Source organism: Microcebus murinus, chromosome 8 (genome assembly GCF_040939455.1).
Source record: "Microcebus murinus isolate Inina chromosome 8, M.murinus_Inina_mat1.0, whole genome shotgun sequence".
NCBI classification, from domain to species: Eukaryota; Metazoa; Chordata; class Mammalia; order Primates; family Cheirogaleidae; genus Microcebus; species Microcebus murinus.
Genome location: NC_134111.1, coordinates 108,735,936 through 108,758,753, shown reverse-complemented (window position 1 = coordinate 108,758,753; position 22,818 = coordinate 108,735,936). Strand labels below are relative to the sequence as shown.

General features: G+C 64.1%; 7 non-coding genes across 7 annotated transcripts; all 7 read left to right on the top strand.

The window, feature by feature from the left end:
* Positions 1-812: 812 nt before the first annotated feature.
* On the top strand, positions 813-931 carry LOC142872762 (5S ribosomal RNA). Its single transcript, XR_012920864.1, has one exon. It is a non-coding gene; the product is annotated as a 5S ribosomal RNA (ribosomal RNA).
* A 3,527-nt stretch (positions 932-4,458) lies between these two features.
* On the top strand, positions 4,459-4,577 carry LOC142872760 (5S ribosomal RNA). The gene has a single exon (XR_012920862.1). It is a non-coding gene; the product is annotated as a 5S ribosomal RNA (ribosomal RNA).
* Positions 4,578-8,108: 3,531 nt separating this feature from the next.
* On the top strand, positions 8,109-8,227 carry LOC142872759 (5S ribosomal RNA). Its single transcript, XR_012920861.1, has one exon. It is a non-coding gene; the product is annotated as a 5S ribosomal RNA (ribosomal RNA).
* Positions 8,228-11,757: 3,530 nt separating this feature from the next.
* On the top strand, positions 11,758-11,876 carry LOC142872758 (5S ribosomal RNA). The gene has a single exon (XR_012920860.1). It is a non-coding gene; the product is annotated as a 5S ribosomal RNA (ribosomal RNA).
* A 3,527-nt stretch (positions 11,877-15,403) lies between these two features.
* On the top strand, positions 15,404-15,522 carry LOC142872756 (5S ribosomal RNA). The gene has a single exon (XR_012920859.1). It is a non-coding gene; the product is annotated as a 5S ribosomal RNA (ribosomal RNA).
* Positions 15,523-19,051: 3,529 nt separating this feature from the next.
* On the top strand, positions 19,052-19,170 carry LOC142872745 (5S ribosomal RNA). The gene has a single exon (XR_012920858.1). It is a non-coding gene; the product is annotated as a 5S ribosomal RNA (ribosomal RNA).
* Positions 19,171-22,699: 3,529 nt separating this feature from the next.
* On the top strand, positions 22,700-22,818 carry LOC142872734 (5S ribosomal RNA). Its single transcript, XR_012920857.1, has one exon. It is a non-coding gene; the product is annotated as a 5S ribosomal RNA (ribosomal RNA).

The window sequence follows — 22,818 nt, the reverse complement described above, 5'->3', positions numbered from 1 at the left end:
GATTTTTAGCGAGTCCACACGCCAGGGGGGTCGGGGTCCAATGCAGCCCCGGCCAGGCCCAGGCCCCTAGGACTGGGCCACAGGAGGACACAGAGGAGGGTCCCGGCCCCCACGGTCGCGTTGCCGGCAGTTCTCCAAGGGCTTGGGCGTTTTCCAGAGGTAGGAGATGGAGGGGACTGATTTCTTCAGCGCCCCACTAACCACGCCACCCCACCCATGGGACACATCCCAAGAGAGAGAGAGAGAGACGCCCCATACACTCGCTCCCCTCCCCCATGCGCTGTGCCCCAGCCCGGGCCCGGGGGAATAGGCGGCAGCCCACCCACAGGGTGGGGGGCGCAGCTGAAAGGGGTTGTCGGGGAGGGCGGCCCCTGCCTGGGGTCAAAGGGCGGGCGACCCGCGCGTGCGCAATCGGCGGCGGCGGCGGCGGCGGCGGCGGGGGCGGCGGGGGCGGCCACGAGCTGGGGGTGGGCCAGGCGAGGAGAGGAAGGGGGCTGGAAGGTCTCCACCTTGGCGAGTCCAGCCGTGGAGGCGCATCTTGTGTGAGTGTGAGTGAGTGAGTGTGAGTGTGTGTGTGTGTGTGTGTGTGTGTGTATAGAGAGACAGCCCCCCACCCCGGCCCGCCGCTCCCTGCCCGCCCCGCCCCGCCCCGCCTGTCACCCCCGTCCCTCGGAGCCCGCCGGACCCGGCCGGTGAACTCAACAGGCCCGCCCGGTGCGGGTCAGCGCCGGCGCGGGGCCTGGGGCGGGAGGAGGCGGCGGGGAAGCGCAGAGAGGCTCGGCTTCTTGAGCGGGGCAGGGGCGCCCTCCGCCGTCTAGGGCCACACCACCCTGAACGCGCCCGATCTCGTCTGGTCTCGGAAGCTAAGCAGGGTCGGGCCTGGTTAGTACTTGGATGGGAGACCGCCTGGGAATACCGGGTGCCGTAGGCTTCTTTTTTTTTTTTTTTTTTGTTTTGTTTTGCCTCTTGTTCTGTCCCCTCTCTGGGAGCGAGGCGGCGGCCCGGGGCGGGGGTCTCCCCCACCCTCAGCGCCCGCCGCGGTGCCTGGCGCCCCAGCCCGCACCGTGGGGCCTCCTCTTGTCCCAAGCCGCGACACCGCCGTCACGCGGCAGCATGCGTGGCTTCTGGACTGTCAGGTCTCAGACCAAAGGTCTGCTCTGTGGGAACCGACACGCTGGAGGAAACCTTGAGAGTCTGAGAGGGGAGGGAGTTCCAGAAGAAGGCCAGGATGTCATTTTGAGGGAGTATGTGACCAGAACTCGTCCCGTTGCTTTTGGGGTTCTATGGGCTACACGTAGGAATCTTTGGTGGTGGCACCTGATGTTGGGGGATCCGGAGTCACACCCAGACCTGCTCCACAGGCCTCCTTTTACTTTTCTCTTCGGATTCATTATGTTTAAAAAGTGTCTCTTATCTCTATGATTGCATTTTCTTTTCTCTCTCTTTTCAAGCAGATGATGGGAGTCCAAGTATTAAGGTGACATGTGTTGCCCGTGCCCCCCTCCCCCCTGTGTTCTTATTCATTAACCTCTGATGTTGTTCCAGCGTATTGTGGGGGTACCAATGTTAAGGTCGGGTACGTTGCCCTCTCCCAGCCTCCCCCCTCGGGTCAGAGCCTCAAGTGCGCCCATCCCCCAGTCGGTGCGCACCCACCCCATTCCTAATGGAGGTGTATGCCCATCCCCTCCCCCCACCCGCCCGACACCCACCCGATGAAGGTGATTCCTCTGTGTCCACTTGGGTGTCCGTCGGTTCGTACCCATTTGCTGGTGAGCGCGAGCACGTGGTGCTCGTGTGTCCATTCTTGGGCTACCTGGCTTACTGGAACGGGTTCCAGCTCTGGCCAGGAGAACCACGAGAGGTGCCCTCTCACCGCTGCTCCTCCTAGCTGAATAGCACTCCGTGGTGTCCACGCGCCACATTTCATTTACGCACTCGTGGGTCGATGGGCACTCGGGTCGCTTCCAGGTCTTTGCGATTGTGACTTGTGCCCTGACTCTAACCCTAACCCTTACCCAGCCCCGTCTCCTCCTCGGCCCCTGCCTGACTGACTCCTTCCCGCCCGGCCTGTCACCTGTCACCGTCCTCTGCCCCTGCCTGACACGCTCCTCCCCGCCCGGGCCGTCACCGTCCTCGGCCCCTGCCTGACGGGGCTCCTCCGTCGCCTGGGCCTTCCAAGGGCTTGGTGTGGACGCTGGTTCCAGGACGCCCTCCCAGGAACCCGGTAGCAGGGCGGCCGCAGCGTCTCGCGCCACCCAACCGTCCGCCGGCCGGCGGCCGTCGCTAAGTGGCCTGCGGGGGACGTGCCCCCACTGTGGGGCGGGCGCCCAGCCTGGTGTCTTCTCTGAGGCCCCGTGGCTGCTTTTCCCCCCCGCAAGGGGAGAGCCGCGGAGGTGGGGACCGCCTCCTCGTGGGGACGTACACCCAGCTCTCCACGTCGGATTCCGGGGCTCTCTGTCCTGCCAGAAGGCCCAGCTGGCCTGCGGGTCCTTAGAGTGGCAAAAACATCCGAAAACTGAGATTGAGGGTCCGGTGGTTGTCTGCACTTTTGTGCTGGGCACCCCAGGGAGGCCCGGGGGCTGGCTGGACAACGCGGTCTGCTGGGCGGGGGGGGGGGGTTTGGAGGAGCAACTGATGCCCTTTGCACTTTGGGTAGCAAGTGTCTGAGGTGTCTCTGAGCCCTGCGCCATGTCGGGGGTGGGGGTGGGAGGTCGGGGGGGGGTGGAGGAGCAGGAGGAGGAGGAGGAGGAGGAGGTGGGAAGGGCCGTGGCCTGCAGTCGTGTTCCCGGGGTGGCTTCTTCCACAGGCTGCTTGGCCTGGGCTCCCTGCACCTGGGCCTTTGGAGGACTGGCCCTGTGCTTGCCAACGCTTCCCCTGCAGGGACCCAGAGCTGGGAGGTTGCATCTCTCAGCCCTGGGTCGGGCAGAGCCCCAGCGGGCCATGCCCACAACCTCTCTCAGCACGGGTCCCCCAGAAGGCTCCTTTGGGACCAGGATTCTCTTGCGGGTGACTCTTTAAGGTCTGGCCCCTGGATGGAGGGGCACCAGGAGTAGAGGAGCAGGAAGGGGAAGGGGGTGGCCGTGCGAGGGGACACTTTCAGGCCAAGTCCCAGCTTCAGCCTGATCCTCCTGGGAACCCCGGGGTGTACGTCACACCTCCTGGTTGTCCCGCTCTGAGACAAGGAGCCGGGCTTCGCATTCCCCCAGCAGCCAGTCGTGGGCTGAGGACACCTGGGGCGTTGGGAACTCCCTGGCTTCTCCTTGGCTTAACATCTGGAGCTGCTTGTGAATCGTGCCGCCACACACACCCGAGTGCAGGTGTCTTCTGCACAGACTGCGGGCCTCGCTCTTCTGAATGCCGCTAGCTCGCCACCCACCCACGGGTGAACCTGGTCAGGGTACTTTCTCTCGGGGGCAGACTCTGATCCTGGCGGGCTACCGGTGTCTCTGTTTGCTCGTTTCTTTCTTCCATTTCGGGAAAGGCTTCCTTACTGGGTGTGGAAATCTCCTATGCCTTTCCTCGCCTATTCTGTCAGCTTTAAAATTCTCTTTCAGTTGCCACCCTCACAGATGGATTAGGAAACTCTTTCCGGTGCACTCATTAGTGAAATGACCTCAATGAAGCTGGAATCCAATATCTAATCGCCGATTTTTAGCGAGTCCACACGCCAGGGGGGTCGGGGACCAATGCAGCCCCGGCCAGGCCCAGGCCCCTAGGACTGGGCCACAGGAGGACACAGAGGAGGGTCCCGGCCCCCACGGTCGCGTTGCCGGCAGTTCTCCAAGGGCTTGGGCGTTTTCCAGAGGTAGGAGATGGAGGGGACTGATTTCTTCAGCGCCCCACTAACCACGCCACCCCACCCATGGGACACATCCCAAGAGAGAGAGAGAGAGACGCCCCATACACTCGCTCCCCTCCCCCATGCGCTGTGCCCCAGCCCGGGCCCGGGGGAATAGGCGGCAGCCCACCCACAGGGTGGGGGGCGCAGCTGAAAGGGGTTGTCGGGGAGGGCGGCCCCTGCCTGGGGTCAAAGGGCGGGCGACCCGCGCGTGCGCAATCGGCGGCGGCGGCGGCGGCGGCGGCGGCGGCGGCGGGGGCGGCCACGAGCTGGGGGTGGGCCAGGCGAGGAGAGGAAGGGGGCTGGAAGGTCTCCACCTTGGCGAGTCCAGCCGTGGAGGCGCATCTTGTGTGAGTGTGAGTGAGTGAGTGTGAGTGTGTGTGTGTGTGTGTGTGTGTGTGTATAGAGAGACAGCCCCCCACCCCGGCCCGCCGCTCCCTGCCCGCCCCGCCCCGCCCCGCCTGTCACCCCCGTCCCTCGGAGCCCGCCGGACCCGGCCGGTGAACTCAACAGGCCCGCCCGGTGCGGGTCAGCGCCGGCGCGGGGCCTGGGGCGGGAGGAGGCGGCGGGGAAGCGCAGAGAGGCTCGGCTTCTTGAGCGGGGCAGGGGCGCCCTCCGCCGTCTAGGGCCACACCACCCTGAACGCGCCCGATCTCGTCTGGTCTCGGAAGCTAAGCAGGGTCGGGCCTGGTTAGTACTTGGATGGGAGACCGCCTGGGAATACCGGGTGCCGTAGGCTTCTTTTTTTTTTTTTTTTTTGTTTTGTTTTGCCTCTTGTTCTGTCCCCTCTCTGGGAGCGAGGCGGCGGCCCGGGGCGGGGGTCTCCCCCACCCTCAGCGCCCGCCGCGGTGCCTGGCGCCCCAGCCCGCACCGTGGGGCCTCCTCTTGTCCCAAGCCGCGACACCGCCGTCACGCGGCAGCATGCGTGGCTTCTGGACTGTCAGGTCTCAGACCAAAGGTCTGCTCTGTGGGAACCGACACGCTGGAGGAAACCTTGAGAGTCTGAGAGGGGAGGGAGTTCCAGAAGAAGGCCAGGATGTCATTTTGAGGGAGTATGTGACCAGAACTCGTCCCGTTGCTTTTGGGGTTCTATGGGCTACACGTAGGAATCTTTGGTGGTGGCACCTGATGTTGGGGGATCCGGAGTCACACCCAGACCTGCTCCACAGGCCTCCTTTTACTTTTCTCTTCGGATTCATTATGTTTAAAAAGTGTCTCTTATCTCTATGATTGCATTTTCTTTTCTCTCTCTTTTCAAGCAGATGATGGGAGTCCAAGTATTAAGGTGACATGTGTTGCCCGTGCCCCCCTCCCCCCTGTGTTCTTATTCATTAACCTCTGATGTTGTTCCAGCGTATTGTGGGGGTACCAATGTTAAGGTCGGGTACGTTGCCCTCTCCCAGCCTCCCCCCTCGGGTCAGAGCCTCAAGTGCGCCCATCCCCCAGTCGGTGCGCACCCACCCCATTCCTAATGGAGGTGTATGCCCATCCCCTCCCCCCACCCGCCCGACACCCACCCGATGAAGGTGATTCCTCTGTGTCCACTTGGGTGTCCGTCGGTTCGTACCCATTTGCTGGTGAGCGCGAGCACGTGGTGCTCGTGTGTCCATTCTTGGGCTACCTGGCTTACTGGAACGGGTTCCAGCTCTGGCCAGGAGAACCACGAGAGGTGCCCTCTCACCGCTGCTCCTCCTAGCTGAATAGCACTCCGTGGTGTCCACGCGCCACATTTCATTTACGCACTCGTGGGTCGATGGGCACTCGGGTCGCTTCCAGGTCTTTGCGATTGTGACTTGTGCCCTGACTCTAACCCTAACCCTTACCCAGCCCCGTCTCCTCCTCGGCCCCTGCCTGACTGACTCCTTCCCGCCCGGCCTGTCACCTGTCACCGTCCTCTGCCCCTGCCTGACACGCTCCTCCCCGCCCGGGCCGTCACCGTCCTCGGCCCCTGCCTGACGGGGCTCCTCCGTCGCCTGGGCCTTCCAAGGGCTTGGTGTGGACGCTGGTTCCAGGACGCCCTCCCAGGAACCCGGTAGCAGGGCGGCCGCAGCGTCTCGCGCCACCCAACCGTCCGCCGGCCGGCGGCCGTCGCTAAGTGGCCTGCGGGGGACGTGCCCCCACTGTGGGGCGGGCGCCCAGCCTGGTGTCTTCTCTGAGGCCCCGTGGCTGCTTTTCCCCCCCGCAAGGGGAGAGCCGCGGAGGTGGGGACCGCCTCCTCGTGGGGACGTACACCCAGCTCTCCACGTCGGATTCCGGGGCTCTCTGTCCTGCCAGAAGGCCCAGCTGGCCTGCGGGTCCTTAGAGTGGCAAAAACATCCGAAAACTGAGATTGAGGGTCCGGTGGTTGTCTGCACTTTTGTGCTGGGCACCCCAGGGAGGCCCGGGGGCTGGCTGGACAACGCGGTCTGCTGGGCGGGGGGGGGGGGTTTGGAGGAGCAACTGATGCCCTTTGCACTTTGGGTAGCAAGTGTCTGAGGTGTCTCTGAGCCCTGCGCCATGTCGGGGGTGGGGGTGGGAGGTCGGGGGGGGGGTGGAGGAGCAGGAGGAGGAGGAGGAGGAGGAGGTGGGAAGGGCCGTGGCCTGCAGTCGTGTTCCCGGGGTGGCTTCTTCCACAGGCTGCTTGGCCTGGGCTCCCTGCACCTGGGCCTTTGGAGGACTGGCCCTGTGCTTGCCAACGCTTCCCCTGCAGGGACCCAGAGCTGGGAGGTTGCATCTCTCAGCCCTGGGTCGGGCAGAGCCCCAGCGGGCCATGCCCACAACCTCTCTCAGCACGGGTCCCCCAGAAGGCTCCTTTGGGACCAGGATTCTCTTGCGGGTGACTCTTTAAGGTCTGGCCCCTGGATGGAGGGGCACCAGGAGTAGAGGAGCAGGAAGGGGAAGGGGGTGGCCGTGCGAGGGGACACTTTCAGGCCAAGTCCCAGCTTCAGCCTGATCCTCCTGGGAACCCCGGGGTGTACGTCACACCTCCTGGTTGTCCCGCTCTGAGACAAGGAGCCGGGCTTCGCATTCCCCCAGCAGCCAGTCGTGGGCTGAGGACACCTGGGGCGTTGGGAACTCCCTGGCTTCTCCTTGGCTTAACATCTGGAGCTGCTTGTGAATCGTGCCGCCACACACACCCGAGTGCAGGTGTCTTCTGCACAGACTGCGGGCCTCGCTCTTCTGAATGCCGCTAGCTCGCCACCCACCCACGGGTGAACCTGGTCAGGGTACTTTCTCTCGGGGGCAGACTCTGATCCTGGCGGGCTACCGGTGTCTCTGTTTGCTCGTTTCTTTCTTCCATTTCGGGAAAGGCTTCCTTACTGGGTGTGGAAATCTCCTATGCCTTTCCTCGCCTATTCTGTCAGCTTTAAAATTCTCTTTCAGTTGCCACCCTCACAGATGGATTAGGAAACTCTTTCCGGTGCACTCATTAGTGAAATGACCTCAATGAAGCTGGAATCCAATATCTAATCGCCGATTTTTAGCGAGTCCACACGCCAGGGGGGTCGGGGTCCAATGCAGCCCCGGCCAGGCCCAGGCCCCTAGGACTGGGCCACAGGAGGACACAGAGGAGGGTCCCGGCCCCCACGGTCGCGTTGCCGGCAGTTCTCCAAGGGCTTGGGCGTTTTCCAGAGGTAGGAGATGGAGGGGACTGATTTCTTCAGCGCCCCACTAACCACGCCACCCCACCCATGGGACACATCCCAAGAGAGAGAGAGAGAGACGCCCCATACACTCGCTCCCCTCCCCCATGCGCTGTGCCCCAGCCCGGGCCCGGGGGAATAGGCGGCAGCCCACCCACAGGGTGGGGGGCGCAGCTGAAAGGGGTTGTCGGGGAGGGCGGCCCCTGCCTGGGGTCAAAGGGCGGGCGACCCGCGCGTGCGCAATCGGCGGCGGCGGCGGCGGCGGCGGCGGCGGCGGCGGCGGGGGCGGCCACGAGCTGGGGGTGGGCCAGGCGAGGAGAGGAAGGGGGCTGGAAGGTCTCCACCTTGGCGAGTCCAGCCGTGGAGGCGCATCTTGTGTGAGTGTGAGTGAGTGAGTGTGAGTGTGTGTGTGTGTGTGTGTGTGTGTGTATAGAGAGACAGCCCCCCACCCCGGCCCGCCGCTCCCTGCCCGCCCCGCCCCGCCCCGCCTGTCACCCCCGTCCCTCGGAGCCCGCCGGACCCGGCCGGTGAACTCAACAGGCCCGCCCGGTGCGGGTCAGCGCCGGCGCGGGGCCTGGGGCGGGAGGAGGCGGCGGGGAAGCGCAGAGAGGCTCGGCTTCTTGAGCGGGGCAGGGGCGCCCTCCGCCGTCTAGGGCCACACCACCCTGAACGCGCCCGATCTCGTCTGGTCTCGGAAGCTAAGCAGGGTCGGGCCTGGTTAGTACTTGGATGGGAGACCGCCTGGGAATACCGGGTGCCGTAGGCTTCTTTTTTTTTTTTTTTTTTGTTTTGTTTTGCCTCTTGTTCTGTCCCCTCTCTGGGAGCGAGGCGGCGGCCCGGGGCGGGGGTCTCCCCCACCCTCAGCGCCCGCCGCGGTGCCTGGCGCCCCAGCCCGCACCGTGGGGCCTCCTCTTGTCCCAAGCCGCGACACCGCCGTCACGCGGCAGCATGCGTGGCTTCTGGACTGTCAGGTCTCAGACCAAAGGTCTGCTCTGTGGGAACCGACACGCTGGAGGAAACCTTGAGAGTCTGAGAGGGGAGGGAGTTCCAGAAGAAGGCCAGGATGTCATTTTGAGGGAGTATGTGACCAGAACTCGTCCCGTTGCTTTTGGGGTTCTATGGGCTACACGTAGGAATCTTTGGTGGTGGCACCTGATGTTGGGGGATCCGGAGTCACACCCAGACCTGCTCCACAGGCCTCCTTTTACTTTTCTCTTCGGATTCATTATGTTTAAAAAGTGTCTCTTATCTCTATGATTGCATTTTCTTTTCTCTCTCTTTTCAAGCAGATGATGGGAGTCCAAGTATTAAGGTGACATGTGTTGCCCGTGCCCCCCTCCCCCCTGTGTTCTTATTCATTAACCTCTGATGTTGTTCCAGCGTATTGTGGGGGTACCAATGTTAAGGTCGGGTACGTTGCCCTCTCCCAGCCTCCCCCCTCGGGTCAGAGCCTCAAGTGCGCCCATCCCCCAGTCGGTGCGCACCCACCCCATTCCTAATGGAGGTGTATGCCCATCCCCTCCCCCCACCCGCCCGACACCCACCCGATGAAGGTGATTCCTCTGTGTCCACTTGGGTGTCCGTCGGTTCGTACCCATTTGCTGGTGAGCGCGAGCACGTGGTGCTCGTGTGTCCATTCTTGGGCTACCTGGCTTACTGGAACGGGTTCCAGCTCTGGCCAGGAGAACCACGAGAGGTGCCCTCTCACCGCTGCTCCTCCTAGCTGAATAGCACTCCGTGGTGTCCACGCGCCACATTTCATTTACGCACTCGTGGGTCGATGGGCACTCGGGTCGCTTCCAGGTCTTTGCGATTGTGACTTGTGCCCTGACTCTAACCCTAACCCTTACCCAGCCCCGTCTCCTCCTCGGCCCCTGCCTGACTGACTCCTTCCCGCCCGGCCTGTCACCTGTCACCGTCCTCTGCCCCTGCCTGACACGCTCCTCCCCGCCCGGGCCGTCACCGTCCTCGGCCCCTGCCTGACGGGGCTCCTCCGTCGCCTGGGCCTTCCAAGGGCTTGGTGTGGACGCTGGTTCCAGGACGCCCTCCCAGGAACCCGGTAGCAGGGCGGCCGCAGCGTCTCGCGCCACCCAACCGTCCGCCGGCCGGCGGCCGTCGCTAAGTGGCCTGCGGGGGACGTGCCCCCACTGTGGGGCGGGCGCCCAGCCTGGTGTCTTCTCTGAGGCCCCGTGGCTGCTTTTCCCCCCCGCAAGGGGAGAGCCGCGGAGGTGGGGACCGCCTCCTCGTGGGGACGTACACCCAGCTCTCCACGTCGGATTCCGGGGCTCTCTGTCCTGCCAGAAGGCCCAGCTGGCCTGCGGGTCCTTAGAGTGGCAAAAACATCCGAAAACTGAGATTGAGGGTCCGGTGGTTGTCTGCACTTTTGTGCTGGGCACCCCAGGGAGGCCCGGGGGCTGGCTGGACAACGCGGTCTGCTGGGCGGGGGGGGGGGGTTTGGAGGAGCAACTGATGCCCTTTGCACTTTGGGTAGCAAGTGTCTGAGGTGTCTCTGAGCCCTGCGCCATGTCGGGGGTGGGGGTGGGAGGTCAGGGGGGGGTGGAGGAGCAGGAGGAGGAGGAGGAGGAGGAGGTGGGAAGGGCCGTGGCCTGCAGTCGTGTTCCCGGGGTGGCTTCTTCCACAGGCTGCTTGGCCTGGGCTCCCTGCACCTGGGCCTTTGGAGGACTGGCCCTGTGCTTGCCAACGCTTCCCCTGCAGGGACCCAGAGCTGGGAGGTTGCATCTCTCAGCCCTGGGTCGGGCAGAGCCCCAGCGGGCCATGCCCACAACCTCTCTCAGCACGGGTCCCCCAGAAGGCTCCTTTGGGACCAGGATTCTCTTGCGGGTGACTCTTTAAGGTCTGGCCCCTGGATGGAGGGGCACCAGGAGTAGAGGAGCAGGAAGGGGAAGGGGGTGGCCGTGCGAGGGGACACTTTCAGGCCAAGTCCCAGCTTCAGCCTGATCCTCCTGGGAACCCCGGGGTGTACGTCACACCTCCTGGTTGTCCCGCTCTGAGACAAGGAGCCGGGCTTCGCATTCCCCCAGCAGCCAGTCGTGGGCTGAGGACACCTGGGGCGTTGGGAACTCCCTGGCTTCTCCTTGGCTTAACATCTGGAGCTGCTTGTGAATCGTGCCGCCACACACACCCGAGTGCAGGTGTCTTCTGCACAGACTGCGGGCCTCGCTCTTCTGAATGCCGCTAGCTCGCCACCCACCCACGGGTGAACCTGGTCAGGGTACTTTCTCTCGGGGGCAGACTCTGATCCTGGCGGGCTACCGGTGTTTCTGTTTGCTCGTTTCTTTCTTCCATTTCGGGAAAGGCTTCCTTACTGGGTGTGGAAATCTCCTATGCCTTTCCTCGCCTATTCTGTCAGCTTTAAAATTCTCTTTCAGTTGCCACCCTCACAGATGGATTAGGAAACTCTTTCCGGTGCACTCATTAGTGAAATGACCTCAATGAAGCTGGAATCCAATATCTAATCGCCGATTTTTAGCGAGTCCACACGCCAGGGGGGTCGGGGTCCAATGCAGCCCCGGCCAGGCCCAGGCCCCTAGGACTGGGCCACAGGAGGACACAGAGGAGGGTCCCGGCCCCCACGGTCGCGTTGCCGGCAGTTCTCCAAGGGCTTGGGCGTTTTCCAGAGGTAGGAGATGGAGGGGACTGATTTCTTCAGCGCCCCACTAACCACGCCACCCCACCCATGGGACACATCCCAAGAGAGAGAGAGAGAGACGCCCCATACACTCGCTCCCCTCCCCCATGCGCTGTGCCCCAGCCCGGGCCCGGGGGAATAGGCGGCAGCCCACCCACAGGGTGGGGGGCGCAGCTGAAAGGGGTTGTCGGGGAGGGCGGCCCCTGCCTGGGGTCAAAGGGCGGGCGACCCGCGCGTGCGCAATCGGCGGCGGCGGCGGCGGCGGCGGCGGCGGGGGCGGCGGGGGCGGCCACGAGCTGGGGGTGGGCCAGGCGAGGAGAGGAAGGGGGCTGGAAGGTCTCCACCTTGGCGAGTCCAGCCGTGGAGGCGCATCTTGTGTGAGTGTGAGTGAGTGAGTGTGAGTGTGTGTGTGTGTGTGTGTGTGTGTGTATAGAGAGACAGCCCCCCACCCCGGCCCGCCGCTCCCTGCCCGCCCCGCCCCGCCCCGCCTGTCACCCCCGTCCCTCGGAGCCCGCCGGACCCGGCCGGTGAACTCAACAGGCCCGCCCGGTGCGGGTCAGCGCCGGCGCGGGGCCTGGGGCGGGAGGAGGCGGCGGGGAAGCGCAGAGAGGCTCGGCTTCTTGAGCGGGGCAGGGGCGCCCTCCGCCGTCTAGGGCCACACCACCCTGAACGCGCCCGATCTCGTCTGGTCTCGGAAGCTAAGCAGGGTCGGGCCTGGTTAGTACTTGGATGGGAGACCGCCTGGGAATACCGGGTGCCGTAGGCTTCTTTTTTTTTTTTTTTTTTGTTTTGTTTTGCCTCTTGTTCTGTCCCCTCTCTGGGAGCGAGGCGGCGGCCCGGGGCGGGGGTCTCCCCCACCCTCAGCGCCCGCCGCGGTGCCTGGCGCCCCAGCCCGCACCGTGGGGCCTCCTCTTGTCCCAAGCCGCGACACCGCCGTCACGCGGCAGCATGCGTGGCTTCTGGACTGTCAGGTCTCAGACCAAAGGTCTGCTCTGTGGGAACCGACACGCTGGAGGAAACCTTGAGAGTCTGAGAGGGGAGGGAGTTCCAGAAGAAGGCCAGGATGTCATTTTGAGGGAGTATGTGACCAGAACTCGTCCCGTTGCTTTTGGGGTTCTATGGGCTACACGTAGGAATCTTTGGTGGTGGCACCTGATGTTGGGGGATCCGGAGTCACACCCAGACCTGCTCCACAGGCCTCCTTTTACTTTTCTCTTCGGATTCATTATGTTTAAAAAGTGTCTCTTATCTCTATGATTGCATTTTCTTTTCTCTCTCTTTTCAAGCAGATGATGGGAGTCCAAGTATTAAGGTGACATGTGTTGCCCGTGCCCCCCTCCCCCCTGTGTTCTTATTCATTAACCTCTGATGTTGTTCCAGCGTATTGTGGGGGTACCAATGTTAAGGTCGGGTACGTTGCCCTCTCCCAGCCTCCCCCCTCGGGTCAGAGCCTCAAGTGCGCCCATCCCCCAGTCGGTGCGCACCCACCCCATTCCTAATGGAGGTGTATGCCCATCCCCTCCCCCCACCCGCCCGACACCCACCCGATGAAGGTGATTCCTCTGTGTCCACTTGGGTGTCCGTCGGTTCGTACCCATTTGCTGGTGAGCGCGAGCACGTGGTGCTCGTGTGTCCATTCTTGGGCTACCTGGCTTACTGGAACGGGTTCCAGCTCTGGCCAGGAGAACCACGAGAGGTGCCCTCTCACCGCTGCTCCTCCTAGCTGAATAGCACTCCGTGGTGTCCACGCGCCACATTTCATTTACGCACTCGTGGGTCGATGGGCACTCGGGTCGCTTCCAGGTCTTTGCGATTGTGACTTGTGCCCTGACTCTAACCCTAACCCTTACCCAGCCCCGTCTCCTCCTCGGCCCCTGCCTGACTGACTCCTTCCCGCCCGGCCTGTCACCTGTCACCGTCCTCTGCCCCTGCCTGACACGCTCCTCCCCGCCCGGGCCGTCACCGTCCTCGGCCCCTGCCTGACGGGGCTCCTCCGTCGCCTGGGCCTTCCAAGGGCTTGGTGTGGACGCTGGTTCCAGGACGCCCTCCCAGGAACCCGGTAGCAGGGCGGCCGCAGCGTCTCGCGCCACCCAACCGTCCGCCGGCCGGCGGCCGTCGCTAAGTGGCCTGCGGGGGACGTGCCCCCACTGTGGGGCGGGCGCCCAGCCTGGTGTCTTCTCTGAGGCCCCGTGGCTGCTTTTCCCCCCCGCAAGGGGAGAGCCGCGGAGGTGGGGACCGCCTCCTCGTGGGGACGTACACCCAGCTCTCCACGTCGGATTCCGGGGCTCTCTGTCCTGCCAGAAGGCCCAGCTGGCCTGCGGGTCCTTAGAGTGGCAAAAACATCCGAAAACTGAGATTGAGGGTCCGGTGGTTGTCTGCACTTTTGTGCTGGGCACCCCAGGGAGGCCCGGGGGCTGGCTGGACAACGCGGTCTGCTGGGCGGGGGGGGGGGGTTTGGAGGAGCAACTGATGCCCTTTGCACTTTGGGTAGCAAGTGTCTGAGGTGTCTCTGAGCCCTGCGCCATGTCGGGGGTGGGGGTGGGAGGTCAGGGGGGGGTGGAGGAGCAGGAGGAGGAGGAGGAGGAGGAGGTGGGAAGGGCCGTGGCCTGCAGTCGTGTTCCCGGGGTGGCTTCTTCCACAGGCTGCTTGGCCTGGGCTCCCTGCACCTGGGCCTTTGGAGGACTGGCCCTGTGCTTGCCAACGCTTCCCCTGCAGGGACCCAGAGCTGGGAGGTTGCATCTCTCAGCCCTGGGTCGGGCAGAGCCCCAGCGGGCCATGCCCACAACCTCTCTCAGCACGGGTCCCCCAGAAGGCTCCTTTGGGACCAGGATTCTCTTGCGGGTGACTCTTTAAGGTCTGGCCCCTGGATGGAGGGGCACCAGGAGTAGAGGAGCAGGAAGGGGAAGGGGGTGGCCGTGCGAGGGGACACTTTCAGGCCAAGTCCCAGCTTCAGCCTGATCCTCCTGGGAACCCCGGGGTGTACGTCACACCTCCTGGTTGTCCCGCTCTGAGACAAGGAGCCGGGCTTCGCATTCCCCCAGCAGCCAGTCGTGGGCTGAGGACACCTGGGGCGTTGGGAACTCCCTGGCTTCTCCTTGGCTTAACATCTGGAGCTGCTTGTGAATCGTGCCGCCACACACACCCGAGTGCAGGTGTCTTCTGCACAGACTGCGGGCCTCGCTCTTCTGAATGCCGCTAGCTCGCCACCCACCCACGGGTGAACCTGGTCAGGGTACTTTCTCTCGGGGGCAGACTCTGATCCTGGCGGGCTACCGGTGTCTCTGTTTGCTCGTTTCTTTCTTCCATTTCGGGAAAGGCTTCCTTACTGGGTGTGGAAATCTCCTATGCCTTTCCTCGCCTATTCTGTCAGCTTTAAAATTCTCTTTCAGTTGCCACCCTCACAGATGGATTAGGAAACTCTTTCCGGTGCACTCATTAGTGAAATGACCTCAATGAAGCTGGAATCCAATATCTAATCGCCGATTTTTAGCGAGTCCACACGCCAGGGGGGTCGGGGTCCAATGCAGCCCCGGCCAGGCCCAGGCCCCTAGGACTGGGCCACAGGAGGACACAGAGGAGGGTCCCGGCCCCCACGGTCGCGTTGCCGGCAGTTCTCCAAGGGCTTGGGCGTTTTCCAGAGGTAGGAGATGGAGGGGACTGATTTCTTCAGCGCCCCACTAACCACGCCACCCCACCCATGGGACACATCCCAAGAGAGAGAGAGAGAGACGCCCCATACACTCGCTCCCCTCCCCCATGCGCTGTGCCCCAGCCCGGGCCCGGGGGAATAGGCGGCAGCCCACCCACAGGGTGGGGGGCGCAGCTGAAAGGGGTTGTCGGGGAGGGCGGCCCCTGCCTGGGGTCAAAGGGCGGGCGACCCGCGCGTGCGCAATCGGCGGCGGCGGCGGCGGCGGCGGCGGCGGCGGCGGGGGCGGCCACGAGCTGGGGGTGGGCCAGGCGAGGAGAGGAAGGGGGCTGGAAGGTCTCCACCTTGGCGAGTCCAGCCGTGGAGGCGCATCTTGTGTGAGTGTGAGTGAGTGAGTGTGAGTGTGTGTGTGTGTGTGTGTGTGTGTGTATAGAGAGACAGCCCCCCACCCCGGCCCGCCGCTCCCTGCCCGCCCCGCCCCGCCCCGCCTGTCACCCCCGTCCCTCGGAGCCCGCCGGACCCGGCCGGTGAACTCAACAGGCCCGCCCGGTGCGGGTCAGCGCCGGCGCGGGGCCTGGGGCGGGAGGAGGCGGCGGGGAAGCGCAGAGAGGCTCGGCTTCTTGAGCGGGGCAGGGGCGCCCTCCGCCGTCTAGGGCCACACCACCCTGAACGCGCCCGATCTCGTCTGGTCTCGGAAGCTAAGCAGGGTCGGGCCTGGTTAGTACTTGGATGGGAGACCGCCTGGGAATACCGGGTGCCGTAGGCTTCTTTTTTTTTTTTTTTTTTGTTTTGTTTTGCCTCTTGTTCTGTCCCCTCTCTGGGAGCGAGGCGGCGGCCCGGGGCGGGGGTCTCCCCCACCCTCAGCGCCCGCCGCGGTGCCTGGCGCCCCAGCCCGCACCGTGGGGCCTCCTCTTGTCCCAAGCCGCGACACCGCCGTCACGCGGCAGCATGCGTGGCTTCTGGACTGTCAGGTCTCAGACCAAAGGTCTGCTCTGTGGGAACCGACACGCTGGAGGAAACCTTGAGAGTCTGAGAGGGGAGGGAGTTCCAGAAGAAGGCCAGGATGTCATTTTGAGGGAGTATGTGACCAGAACTCGTCCCGTTGCTTTTGGGGTTCTATGGGCTACACGTAGGAATCTTTGGTGGTGGCACCTGATGTTGGGGGATCCGGAGTCACACCCAGACCTGCTCCACAGGCCTCCTTTTACTTTTCTCTTCGGATTCATTATGTTTAAAAAGTGTCTCTTATCTCTATGATTGCATTTTCTTTTCTCTCTCTTTTCAAGCAGATGATGGGAGTCCAAGTATTAAGGTGACATGTGTTGCCCGTGCCCCCCTCCCCCCTGTGTTCTTATTCATTAACCTCTGATGTTGTTCCAGCGTATTGTGGGGGTACCAATGTTAAGGTCGGGTACGTTGCCCTCTCCCAGCCTCCCCCCTCGGGTCAGAGCCTCAAGTGCGCCCATCCCCCAGTCGGTGCGCACCCACCCCATTCCTAATGGAGGTGTATGCCCATCCCCTCCCCCCACCCGCCCGACACCCACCCGATGAAGGTGATTCCTCTGTGTCCACTTGGGTGTCCGTCGGTTCGTACCCATTTGCTGGTGAGCGCGAGCACGTGGTGCTCGTGTGTCCATTCTTGGGCTACCTGGCTTACTGGAACGGGTTCCAGCTCTGGCCAGGAGAACCACGAGAGGTGCCCTCTCACCGCTGCTCCTCCTAGCTGAATAGCACTCCGTGGTGTCCACGCGCCACATTTCATTTACGCACTCGTGGGTCGATGGGCACTCGGGTCGCTTCCAGGTCTTTGCGATTGTGACTTGTGCCCTGACTCTAACCCTAACCCTTACCCAGCCCCGTCTCCTCCTCGGCCCCTGCCTGACTGACTCCTTCCCGCCCGGCCTGTCACCTGTCACCGTCCTCTGCCCCTGCCTGACACGCTCCTCCCCGCCCGGGCCGTCACCGTCCTCGGCCCCTGCCTGACGGGGCTCCTCCGTCGCCTGGGCCTTCCAAGGGCTTGGTGTGGACGCTGGTTCCAGGACGCCCTCCCAGGAACCCGGTAGCAGGGCGGCCGCAGCGTCTCGCGCCACCCAACCGTCCGCCGGCCGGCGGCCGTCGCTAAGTGGCCTGCGGGGGACGTGCCCCCACTGTGGGGCGGGCGCCCAGCCTGGTGTCTTCTCTGAGGCCCCGTGGCTGCTTTTCCCCCCCGCAAGGGGAGAGCCGCGGAGGTGGGGACCGCCTCCTCGTGGGGACGTACACCCAGCTCTCCACGTCGGATTCCGGGGCTCTCTGTCCTGCCAGAAGGCCCAGCTGGCCTGCGGGTCCTTAGAGTGGCAAAAACATCCGAAAACTGAGATTGAGGGTCCGGTGGTTGTCTGCACTTTTGTGCTGGGCACCCCAGGGAGGCCCGGGGGCTGGCTGGACAACGCGGTCTGCTGGGCGGGGGGGGGGGGTTTGGAGGAGCAACTGATGCCCTTTGCACTTTGGGTAGCAAGTGTCTGAGGTGTCTCTGAGCCCTGCGCCATGTCGGGGGTGGGGGTGGGAGGTCGGGGGGGGGGGTGGAGGAGCAGGAGGAGGAGGAGGAGGAGGAGGTGGGAAGGGCCGTGGCCTGCAGTCGTGTTCCCGGGGTGGCTTCTTCCACAGGCTGCTTGGCCTGGGCTCCCTGCACCTGGGCCTTTGGAGGACTGGCCCTGTGCTTGCCAACGCTTCCCCTGCAGGGACCCAGAGCTGGGAGGTTGCATCTCTCAGCCCTGGGTCGGGCAGAGCCCCAGCGGGCCATGCCCACAACCTCTCTCAGCACGGGTCCCCCAGAAGGCTCCTTTGGGACCAGGATTCTCTTGCGGGTGACTCTTTAAGGTCTGGCCCCTGGATGGAGGGGCACCAGGAGTAGAGGAGCAGGAAGGGGAAGGGGGTGGCCGTGCGAGGGGACACTTTCAGGCCAAGTCCCAGCTTCAGCCTGATCCTCCTGGGAACCCCGGGGTGTACGTCACACCTCCTGGTTGTCCCGCTCTGAGACAAGGAGCCGGGCTTCGCATTCCCCCAGCAGCCAGTCGTGGGCTGAGGACACCTGGGGCGTTGGGAACTCCCTGGCTTCTCCTTGGCTTAACATCTGGAGCTGCTTGTGAATCGTGCCGCCACACACACCCGAGTGCAGGTGTCTTCTGCACAGACTGCGGGCCTCGCTCTTCTGAATGCCGCTAGCTCGCCACCCACCCACGGGTGAACCTGGTCAGGGTACTTTCTCTCGGGGGCAGACTCTGATCCTGGCGGGCTACCGGTGTCTCTGTTTGCTCGTTTCTTTCTTCCATTTCGGGAAAGGCTTCCTTACTGGGTGTGGAAATCTCCTATGCCTTTCCTCGCCTATTCTGTCAGCTTTAAAATTCTCTTTCAGTTGCCACCCTCACAGATGGATTAGGAAACTCTTTCCGGTGCACTCATTAGTGAAATGACCTCAATGAAGCTGGAATCCAATATCTAATCGCCGATTTTTAGCGAGTCCACACGCCAGGGGGGTCGGGGTCCAATGCAGCCCCGGCCAGGCCCAGGCCCCTAGGACTGGGCCACAGGAGGACACAGAGGAGGGTCCCGGCCCCCACGGTCGCGTTGCCGGCAGTTCTCCAAGGGCTTGGGCGTTTTCCAGAGGTAGGAGATGGAGGGGACTGATTTCTTCAGCGCCCCACTAACCACGCCACCCCACCCATGGGACACATCCCAAGAGAGAGAGAGAGAGACGCCCCATACACTCGCTCCCCTCCCCCATGCGCTGTGCCCCAGCCCGGGCCCGGGGGAATAGGCGGCAGCCCACCCACAGGGTGGGGGGCGCAGCTGAAAGGGGTTGTCGGGGAGGGCGGCCCCTGCCTGGGGTCAAAGGGCGGGCGACCCGCGCGTGCGCAATCGGCGGCGGCGGCGGCGGCGGCGGCGGGGGCGGCGGGGGCGGCCACGAGCTGGGGGTGGGCCAGGCGAGGAGAGGAAGGGGGCTGGAAGGTCTCCACCTTGGCGAGTCCAGCCGTGGAGGCGCATCTTGTGTGAGTGTGAGTGAGTGAGTGTGAGTGTGTGTGTGTGTGTGTGTGTGTGTGTATAGAGAGACAGCCCCCCACCCCGGCCCGCCGCTCCCTGCCCGCCCCGCCCCGCCCCGCCTGTCACCCCCGTCCCTCGGAGCCCGCCGGACCCGGCCGGTGAACTCAACAGGCCCGCCCGGTGCGGGTCAGCGCCGGCGCGGGGCCTGGGGCGGGAGGAGGCGGCGGGGAAGCGCAGAGAGGCTCGGCTTCTTGAGCGGGGCAGGGGCGCCCTCCGCCGTCTAGGGCCACACCACCCTGAACGCGCCCGATCTCGTCTGGTCTCGGAAGCTAAGCAGGGTCGGGCCTGGTTAGTACTTGGATGGGAGACCGCCTGGGAATACCGGGTGCCGTAGGCTTCTTTTTTTTTTTTTTTTTTGTTTTGTTTTGCCTCTTGTTCTGTCCCCTCTCTGGGAGCGAGGCGGCGGCCCGGGGCGGGGGTCTCCCCCACCCTCAGCGCCCGCCGCGGTGCCTGGCGCCCCAGCCCGCACCGTGGGGCCTCCTCTTGTCCCAAGCCGCGACACCGCCGTCACGCGGCAGCATGCGTGGCTTCTGGACTGTCAGGTCTCAGACCAAAGGTCTGCTCTGTGGGAACCGACACGCTGGAGGAAACCTTGAGAGTCTGAGAGGGGAGGGAGTTCCAGAAGAAGGCCAGGATGTCATTTTGAGGGAGTATGTGACCAGAACTCGTCCCGTTGCTTTTGGGGTTCTATGGGCTACACGTAGGAATCTTTGGTGGTGGCACCTGATGTTGGGGGATCCGGAGTCACACCCAGACCTGCTCCACAGGCCTCCTTTTACTTTTCTCTTCGGATTCATTATGTTTAAAAAGTGTCTCTTATCTCTATGATTGCATTTTCTTTTCTCTCTCTTTTCAAGCAGATGATGGGAGTCCAAGTATTAAGGTGACATGTGTTGCCCGTGCCCCCCTCCCCCCTGTGTTCTTATTCATTAACCTCTGATGTTGTTCCAGCGTATTGTGGGGGTACCAATGTTAAGGTCGGGTACGTTGCCCTCTCCCAGCCTCCCCCCTCGGGTCAGAGCCTCAAGTGCGCCCATCCCCCAGTCGGTGCGCACCCACCCCATTCCTAATGGAGGTGTATGCCCATCCCCTCCCCCCACCCGCCCGACACCCACCCGATGAAGGTGATTCCTCTGTGTCCACTTGGGTGTCCGTCGGTTCGTACCCATTTGCTGGTGAGCGCGAGCACGTGGTGCTCGTGTGTCCATTCTTGGGCTACCTGGCTTACTGGAACGGGTTCCAGCTCTGGCCAGGAGAACCACGAGAGGTGCCCTCTCACCGCTGCTCCTCCTAGCTGAATAGCACTCCGTGGTGTCCACGCGCCACATTTCATTTACGCACTCGTGGGTCGATGGGCACTCGGGTCGCTTCCAGGTCTTTGCGATTGTGACTTGTGCCCTGACTCTAACCCTAACCCTTACCCAGCCCCGTCTCCTCCTCGGCCCCTGCCTGACTGACTCCTTCCCGCCCGGCCTGTCACCTGTCACCGTCCTCTGCCCCTGCCTGACACGCTCCTCCCCGCCCGGGCCGTCACCGTCCTCGGCCCCTGCCTGACGGGGCTCCTCCGTCGCCTGGGCCTTCCAAGGGCTTGGTGTGGACGCTGGTTCCAGGACGCCCTCCCAGGAACCCGGTAGCAGGGCGGCCGCAGCGTCTCGCGCCACCCAACCGTCCGCCGGCCGGCGGCCGTCGCTAAGTGGCCTGCGGGGGACGTGCCCCCACTGTGGGGCGGGCGCCCAGCCTGGTGTCTTCTCTGAGGCCCCGTGGCTGCTTTTCCCCCCCGCAAGGGGAGAGCCGCGGAGGTGGGGACCGCCTCCTCGTGGGGACGTACACCCAGCTCTCCACGTCGGATTCCGGGGCTCTCTGTCCTGCCAGAAGGCCCAGCTGGCCTGCGGGTCCTTAGAGTGGCAAAAACATCCGAAAACTGAGATTGAGGGTCCGGTGGTTGTCTGCACTTTTGTGCTGGGCACCCCAGGGAGGCCCGGGGGCTGGCTGGACAACGCGGTCTGCTGGGCGGGGGGGGGGGTTTGGAGGAGCAACTGATGCCCTTTGCACTTTGGGTAGCAAGTGTCTGAGGTGTCTCTGAGCCCTGCGCCATGTCGGGGGTGGGGGTGGGAGGTCGGGGGGGGGGGGTGGAGGAGCAGGAGGAGGAGGAGGAGGAGGAGGTGGGAAGGGCCGTGGCCTGCAGTCGTGTTCCCGGGGTGGCTTCTTCCACAGGCTGCTTGGCCTGGGCTCCCTGCACCTGGGCCTTTGGAGGACTGGCCCTGTGCTTGCCAACGCTTCCCCTGCAGGGACCCAGAGCTGGGAGGTTGCATCTCTCAGCCCTGGGTCGGGCAGAGCCCCAGCGGGCCATGCCCACAACCTCTCTCAGCACGGGTCCCCCAGAAGGCTCCTTTGGGACCAGGATTCTCTTGCGGGTGACTCTTTAAGGTCTGGCCCCTGGATGGAGGGGCACCAGGAGTAGAGGAGCAGGAAGGGGAAGGGGGTGGCCGTGCGAGGGGACACTTTCAGGCCAAGTCCCAGCTTCAGCCTGATCCTCCTGGGAACCCCGGGGTGTACGTCACACCTCCTGGTTGTCCCGCTCTGAGACAAGGAGCCGGGCTTCGCATTCCCCCAGCAGCCAGTCGTGGGCTGAGGACACCTGGGGCGTTGGGAACTCCCTGGCTTCTCCTTGGCTTAACATCTGGAGCTGCTTGTGAATCGTGCCGCCACACACACCCGAGTGCAGGTGTCTTCTGCACAGACTGCGGGCCTCGCTCTTCTGAATGCCGCTAGCTCGCCACCCACCCACGGGTGAACCTGGTCAGGGTACTTTCTCTCGGGGGCAGACTCTGATCCTGGCGGGCTACCGGTGTCTCTGTTTGCTCGTTTCTTTCTTCCATTTCGGGAAAGGCTTCCTTACTGGGTGTGGAAATCTCCTATGCCTTTCCTCGCCTATTCTGTCAGCTTTAAAATTCTCTTTCAGTTGCCACCCTCACAGATGGATTAGGAAACTCTTTCCGGTGCACTCATTAGTGAAATGACCTCAATGAAGCTGGAATCCAATATCTAATCGCCGATTTTTAGCGAGTCCACACGCCAGGGGGGTCGGGGTCCAATGCAGCCCCGGCCAGGCCCAGGCCCCTTGGACTGGGCCACAGGAGGACACAGAGGAGGGTCCCGGCCCCCACGGTCGCGTTGCCGGCAGTTCTCCAAGGGCTTGGGCGTTTTCCAGAGGTAGGAGATGGAGGGGACTGATTTCTTCAGCGCCCCACTAACCACGCCACCCCACCCATGGGACACATCCCAAGAGAGAGAGAGAGAGACGCCCCATACACTCGCTCCCCTCCCCCATGCGCTGTGCCCCAGCCCGGGCCCGGGGGAATAGGCGGCAGCCCACCCACAGGGTGGGGGGCGCAGCTGAAAGGGGTTGTCGGGGAGGGCGGCCCCTGCCTGGGGTCAAAGGGCGGGCGACCCGCGCGTGCGCAATCGGCGGCGGCGGCGGCGGCGGCGGCGGGGGCGGCGGGGGCGGCCACGAGCTGGGGGTGGGCCAGGCGAGGAGAGGAAGGGGGCTGGAAGGTCTCCACCTTGGCGAGTCCAGCCGTGGAGGCGCATCTTGTGTGAGTGTGAGTGAGTGAGTGTGAGTGTGTGTGTGTGTGTGTGTGTGTGTGTATAGAGAGACAGCCCCCCACCCCGGCCCGCCGCTCCCTGCCCGCCCCGCCCCGCCCCGCCTGTCACCCCCGTCCCTCGGAGCCCGCCGGACCCGGCCGGTGAACTCAACAGGCCCGCCCGGTGCGGGTCAGCGCCGGCGCGGGGCCTGGGGCGGGAGGAGGCGGCGGGGAAGCGCAGAGAGGCTCGGCTTCTTGAGCGGGGCAGGGGCGCCCTCCGCCGTCTAGGGCCACACCACCCTGAACGCGCCCGATCTCGTCTGGTCTCGGAAGCTAAGCAGGGTCGGGCCTGGTTAGTACTTGGATGGGAGACCGCCTGGGAATACCGGGTGCCGTAGGCT